Source organism: Garra rufa, unplaced genomic scaffold (genome assembly GCF_049309525.1).
Source record: "Garra rufa unplaced genomic scaffold, GarRuf1.0 hap1_unplaced_001, whole genome shotgun sequence".
Classification (NCBI taxonomy): domain Eukaryota; kingdom Metazoa; phylum Chordata; class Actinopteri; order Cypriniformes; family Cyprinidae; genus Garra; species Garra rufa.
The window spans coordinates 6254634-6260633 of NW_027394276.1; the positions used below are offsets into that span (position 1 = coordinate 6254634).

Sequence of the window (6000 nt, forward strand, 5' to 3'; positions counted from 1 at the left end):
CTCTGTTAAAAGAATACAGTTCATTTGTCCATACCCTAAAAACAGTCCAAGAACCCCAGTGTGTTGATAAGTCCAATGTGAGTGTCCACCAGTGTATATACAATCCACAGAAAGTGTAATTCAAAGTTTGCAGGTGGTGAATGGAAAGGTGAGCTCTAAAATTAGCAACTCCTCAATCCAACAGTTTGGTGACTGTCCTTTGTTTGTCATGCTGCTCTCTTATACAGTTGTACTTCCTGCTTCCTGTCATGTGTCTAGTCACATGACAGGCCAACCATCCATTTATTAAAGACACATACACTTAAAATGTTAAGAGTAATAAAATGGCCTAAAAAACATGTAAAACACTTAAAACTCTATAATACATGTAAATGATTGTAATAAATAGAGCGGTAAAACATGTCTTTCTAAAAGCCAGCATAATATATAAATAGTGAAGAAAAGGCAAAAGCTTACAGCACCTGGTATTCCCAGGCGGTCTCCCATCCAAGTACTAACCAGGCCCGACGCTGCTTAGCTTCCGAGATCAGACGAGATCGGGCGCTCTCAGCGCGGTATGGCCATAAGCGAGGGCTGCTCCAAAAAGTGGGCTATTTAAAGATCAGCCTCCGTAAAAGCCAGCATATTAAATAAATAGTGAAGAAAAGGCAAAAGCTTACAGCACCTGGTATTCCCAGGCGGTCTCCCATAAAAGTGTAACAATCGGCCTTATCAGCCGAGTTACAAGACTAAAATGGGGTCAGATTTAACTGTGAGAGATGACTAGTGGTTAAAAGAATGAGACATAAAAGAAAATTGGTTTAAATAGATTTGGTGTATTTACAAGGTTCACATAAAAGACTTTAAAACAACACGATAAAACTAGGTAAACTCTGTTAAAAGAATACAGTTCATTTGTCCATACCCTAAAAACAGGTAAACTCTGTTAAAAGAATACAGTTCATTTGTCCATACCCTAAAAACAGTCCAAGAACCCCAGTGTGTTGATAAGTCCAATGTGAGTGTCCACCAGTGTATATACAATCCACAGAAAGTGTAATCCAAAGTTTGCAGGTGGTGAATGGAAAGGTGAGCTCTAAAATTAGCAACTCCTCAATCCAACAGTTTGGTGACTGTCCTTTGTTTGTCATGCTGCTCTCTTATACAGTTGTACTTCCTGCTTCCTGTCATGTGTCTAGTCACATGACAGGCCAACCATCCATTTATTAAAGACACATACACTTAAAATGTTAAGAGTAATAAAATGGCCTAAAAAACATGTAAAACACTTAAAACTCTATAATACATTTAAATGATTGTAATAAATAGAGCGGTAAAACACGTCTTTCTAAAAGCCAGCATATTATATAAATAGTGAAGAAAAGGCAAAAGCTTACAGCACCTAGTATTCCCAGACAGTCTCCCATCCAAGTACTAACCAGGCCCGACGCTGCTTAGCTTCCGAGATCAGACGAGATCGGGCGCTCTCAGCGCGGTATGGCCATAAGCGAGGGCTGCTCCAAAAAGTGGGCTATTTAAAGATCAGCCTCCGTAAAAGCCAGCATATTATATAAATAGTGAAGAAAAGGCAAAAGCTTACAGCACCTGGTATTCCCAGGCGGTCTCCCATCCAAGTACTAACCAGACCCGACGCTGCTTAGCTTCCGAGATCAGACGAGATCGGGCGCTCTCAGCGCGGTATGGCCATAAGCGAGGGCTGCTCCAAAAAGTGGGCTATTTAAAGATCAGCCTCCGTAAAAGCCAGCATATTATATAAATAGTGAAGAAAAGGCAAAAGCTTACAGCACCTGGTATTCCCAGGCGGTCTCCCATAAAAGTGTAACAATCGGCCTTATCAGCCGAGTTACAAGACTAAAATGGGGTCAGATTTAACTGTGAGAGATGACTAGTGGTTAAAAGAATGAGACATAAAAGAAAATTGGTTTAAATAGATTTGGTGTATTTACAAGGTTCACATAAAAGACTTTAAAACAACACGATAAAACTAGGTAAACTCTGTTAAAAGAATACAGTTCATTTGTCCATACCCTAAAAACAGGTAAACTCTGTTAAAAGAATACAGTTCATTTGTCCATACCCTAAAAACAGTCCAAGAACCCCAGTGTGTTGATAAGTCCAATGTGAGTGTCCACCAGTGTATATACAATCCACAGAAAGTGTAATTCAAAGTTTGCAGGTGGTGAATGGAAAGGTGAGCTCTAAAATTAGCAACTCCTCAATCCAACAGTTTGGTGACTGTCCTTTGTTTGTCATGCTGCTCTCTTATACAGTTGTACTTCCTGCTTCCTGTCATGTGTCTAGTCACATGACAGGCCAACCATCCATTTATTAAAGACACATACACTTAAAATGTTAAGAGTAATAAAATGGCCTAAAAAACATGTAAAACACTTAAAACTCTATAATACATGTAAATGATTGTAATAAATAGAGCGGTAAAACATGTCTTTCTAAAAGCCAGCATAATATATAAATAGTGAAGAAAAGGCAAAAGCTTACAGCACCTGGTATTCCCAGGCGGTCTCCCATCCAAGTACTAACCAGGCCCGACGCTGCTTAGCTTCCGAGATCAGACGAGATCGGGCGCTCTCAGCGCGGTATGGCCATAAGCGAGGGCTGCTCCAAAAAGTGGGCTATTTAAAGATCAGCCTCCGTAAAAGCCAGCATATTAAATAAATAGTGAAGAAAAGGCAAAAGCTTACAGCACCTGGTATTCCCAGGCGGTCTCCCATAAAAGTGTAACAATCGGCCTTATCAGCCGAGTTACAAGACTAAAATGGGGTCAGATTTAACTGTGAGAGATGACTAGTGGTTAAAAGAATGAGACATAAAAGAAAATTGGTTTAAATAGATTTGGTGTATTTACAAGGTTCACATAAAAGACTTTAAAACAACACGATAAAACTAGGTAAACTCTGTTAAAAGAATACAGTTCATTTGTCCATACCCTAAAAACAGGTAAACTCTGTTAAAAGAATACAGTTAATTTGTCCATACCCTAAAAACAGTCCAAGAACCCCAGTGTGTTGATAAGTCCAATGTGAGTGTCCACCAGTGTATATACAATCCACAGAAAGTGTAATCCAAAGTTTGCAGGTGGTGAATGGAAAGGTGAGCTCTAAAATTAGCAACTCCTCAATCCAACAGTTTGGTGACTGTCCTTTGTTTGTCATGCTGCTCTCTTATACAGTTGTACTTCCTGCTTCCTGTCATGTGTCTAGTCACATGACAGGCCAACCATCCATTTATTAAAGACACATACACTTAAAATGTTAAGAGTAATAAAATGGCCTAAAAAACATGTAAAACACTTAAAACTCTATAATACATGTAAATGATTGTAATAAATAGAGCGGTAAAACACGTCTTTCTAAAAGCCAGCATATTATATAAATAGTGAAGAAAAGGCAAAAGCTTACAGCACCTGGTATTCCCAGGAGGTCTCCCATCCAAGTACTAACCAGGCCCGACGCTGCTTAGCTTCCGAGATCAGAGGAGATCGGGTGCTCTCAGCGCGGTATGGCCATAAGCGAGGGCTGTTCCAAAAAGTGGGCTATTTAAAGATCAGCCTCCGTAAAAGCCAGCATATTATATAAATAGTGAAGAAAAGGCAAAAGCTTACAGCACCTGGTATTCCCAGGCGGTCTCCCATCCAAGTACTAACCAGGCCCGACGCTGCTTAGCTTCCGAGATCAGACGAGATCGGGCGCTCTCAGCGCGGTATGGCCATAAGCGAGGGCTGCTCCAAAAAGTGGGCTATTTAAAGATCAGCCTCCGTAAAAGCCAGCATATTATATAAATAGTGAAGAAAAGGCAAAAGCTTACAGCACCTGGTATTCCCAGGCGGTCTCCCATAAAAGTGTAACAATCGGCCTTATCAGCCGAGTTACAAGACTAAAATGGGGTCAGATTTAACTGTGAGAGATGACTAGTGGTTAAAAGAATGAGACATAAAAGAAAATTGGTTTAAATAGATTTGGTGTATTTACAAGGTTCACATAAAAGACTTTAAAACAACACGATAAAACTAGGTAAACTCTGTTAAAAGAATACAGTTCATTTGTCCATACCCTAAAAACAGGTAAACTCTGTTAAAAGAATACAGTTCATTTGTCCATACCCTAAAAACAGTCCAAGAACCCCAGTGTGTTGATAAGTCCAATGTGAGTGTCCACCAGTGTATATACAATCCACAGAAAGTGTAATCCAAAGTTTGCAGGTGGTGAATGGAAAGGTGAGCTCTAAAATTAGCAACTCCTCAATCCAACAGTTTGGTGACTGTCCTTTGTTTGTCATGCTGCTCTCTTATACAGTTGTACTTCCTGCTTCCTGTCATGTGTCTAGTCACATGACAGGCCAACCATCCATTTATTAAAGACACATACACTTAAAATGTTAAGAGTAATAAAATGGCCTAAAAAACATGTAAAACACTTAAAACTCTATAATACATGTAAATGATTGTAATAAATAGAGCGGTAAAACACGTCTTTCTAAAAGCCAGCATATTATATAAATAGTGAAGAAAAGGCAAAAGCTTACAGCACCTGGTATTCCCAGGCGGTCTCCCATCCAAGTACTAACCAGGCCCGACGCTGCTTAGCTTCCGAGATCAGACGAGATCGGGCGCTCACAGCGCGGTATGGCCATAAGCGAGGGCTGCTCCAAAAAGTGGGCTATTTAAAGATCAGCCTCCGTAAAAGCCAGCATATTATATAAATAGTGAAGAAAAGGCAAAAGCTTACAGCACCTGGTATTCCCAGGCGGTCTCCCATAAAAGTGTAACAATCGGCCTTATCAGCCGAGTTACAAGACTAAAATGGGGTCAGATTTAACTGTGAGAGATGACTAGTGGTTAAAAGAATGAGACATAAAAGAAAATTGGTTTAAATAGATTTGGTGTATTTACAAGGTTCACATACAAGACTTTAAAACAACACGATAAAACTAGGTAAACTCTGTTAAAAGAATACAGTTCATTTGTCCATACCCTAAAAACAGGTAAACTCTGTTAAAAGAATACAGTTCATTTGTCCATACCCTAAAAACAGTCCAAGAACCCCAGTGTGTTGATAAGTCCAATGTGAGTGTCCACCAGTGTATATACAATCCACAGAAAGTGTAATCCAAAGTTTGCAGGTGGTGAATGGAAAGGTGAGCTCTAAAATTAGCAACTCCTCAATCCAACAGTTTGGTGACTGTCCTTTGTTTGTCATGCTGCTCTCTTATACAGTTGTACTTCCTGCTTCCTGTCATGTGTCTAGTCACATGACAGGCCAACCATCCATTTATTAAAGACACATACACTTAAAATGTTAAGAGTAATAAAATGGCCTAAAAAACATGTAAAACACTTAAAACTCTATAATACATGTAAATGATTGTAATAAATAGAGCGGTAAAACACGTCTTTCTAAAAGCCAGCATATTATATAAATAGTGAAGAAAAGGCAAAAGCTTACAGCACCTGGTATTCCCAGGCGGTCTCCCATCCAAGTACTAACCAGGCCCGACGCTGCTTAGCTTCCGAGATCAGACGAGATCGGGCGCTCTCAGCGCGGTATGGCCATAAGCGAGGGCTGCTCCAAAAAGTGGGCTATTTAAAGATCAGCCTCCGTAAAAGCCAGCATATTATATAAATAGTGAAGAAAAGGCAAAAGCTTACAGCACCTGGTATTCCCAGGTGGTCTCCCATAAAAGTGTAACAATCGGCCTTATCAGCCGAGTTACAAGACTAAAATGGGGTCAGATTTAACTGTGAGAGATGACTAGTGGTTAAAAGAATGAGACATAAAAGAAAATTGGTTTAAATAGATTTGGTGTATTTACAAGGTTCACATAAAAGACTTTAAAACAACACGATAAAACTAGGTAAACTCTGTTAAAAGAATACAGTTCATTTGTCCATACCCTAAAAACAGGTAAACTCTGTTAAAAGAATACAGTTCATTTGTCCATACCCTAAAAACAGTCCAAGAACCCCAGTGTGTTGGTAAGTCC

General features: G+C 39.6%; 8 non-coding genes across 8 annotated transcripts; all 8 read right to left on the minus strand.

Annotated features, from left to right (window-relative positions):
• Positions 1-449: 449 nt before the first annotated feature.
• On the minus strand, positions 450-568 carry LOC141303904 (5S ribosomal RNA). The gene has a single exon (XR_012343870.1). It is a non-coding gene; the product is annotated as a 5S ribosomal RNA (ribosomal RNA).
• An 801-nt stretch (positions 569-1369) lies between these two features.
• LOC141303511 (5S ribosomal RNA) lies at positions 1370-1488 on the minus strand. Its single transcript, XR_012343492.1, has one exon. It is a non-coding gene; the product is annotated as a 5S ribosomal RNA (ribosomal RNA).
• An 84-nt stretch (positions 1489-1572) lies between these two features.
• Positions 1573-1691, minus strand: LOC141303086 (5S ribosomal RNA). The gene has a single exon (XR_012343069.1). It is a non-coding gene; the product is annotated as a 5S ribosomal RNA (ribosomal RNA).
• An 801-nt stretch (positions 1692-2492) lies between these two features.
• Positions 2493-2611, minus strand: LOC141303916 (5S ribosomal RNA). The gene has a single exon (XR_012343882.1). It is a non-coding gene; the product is annotated as a 5S ribosomal RNA (ribosomal RNA).
• Positions 2612-3412: 801 nt separating this feature from the next.
• On the minus strand, positions 3413-3531 carry LOC141304247 (5S ribosomal RNA). The gene has a single exon (XR_012344211.1). It is a non-coding gene; the product is annotated as a 5S ribosomal RNA (ribosomal RNA).
• Positions 3532-3615: 84 nt separating this feature from the next.
• On the minus strand, positions 3616-3734 carry LOC141303919 (5S ribosomal RNA). The gene has a single exon (XR_012343886.1). It is a non-coding gene; the product is annotated as a 5S ribosomal RNA (ribosomal RNA).
• Positions 3735-4535: 801 nt separating this feature from the next.
• On the minus strand, positions 4536-4654 carry LOC141304024 (5S ribosomal RNA). The gene has a single exon (XR_012343990.1). It is a non-coding gene; the product is annotated as a 5S ribosomal RNA (ribosomal RNA).
• An 801-nt stretch (positions 4655-5455) lies between these two features.
• Positions 5456-5574, minus strand: LOC141303920 (5S ribosomal RNA). The gene has a single exon (XR_012343887.1). It is a non-coding gene; the product is annotated as a 5S ribosomal RNA (ribosomal RNA).
• Positions 5575-6000: the final 426 nt, after the last annotated feature.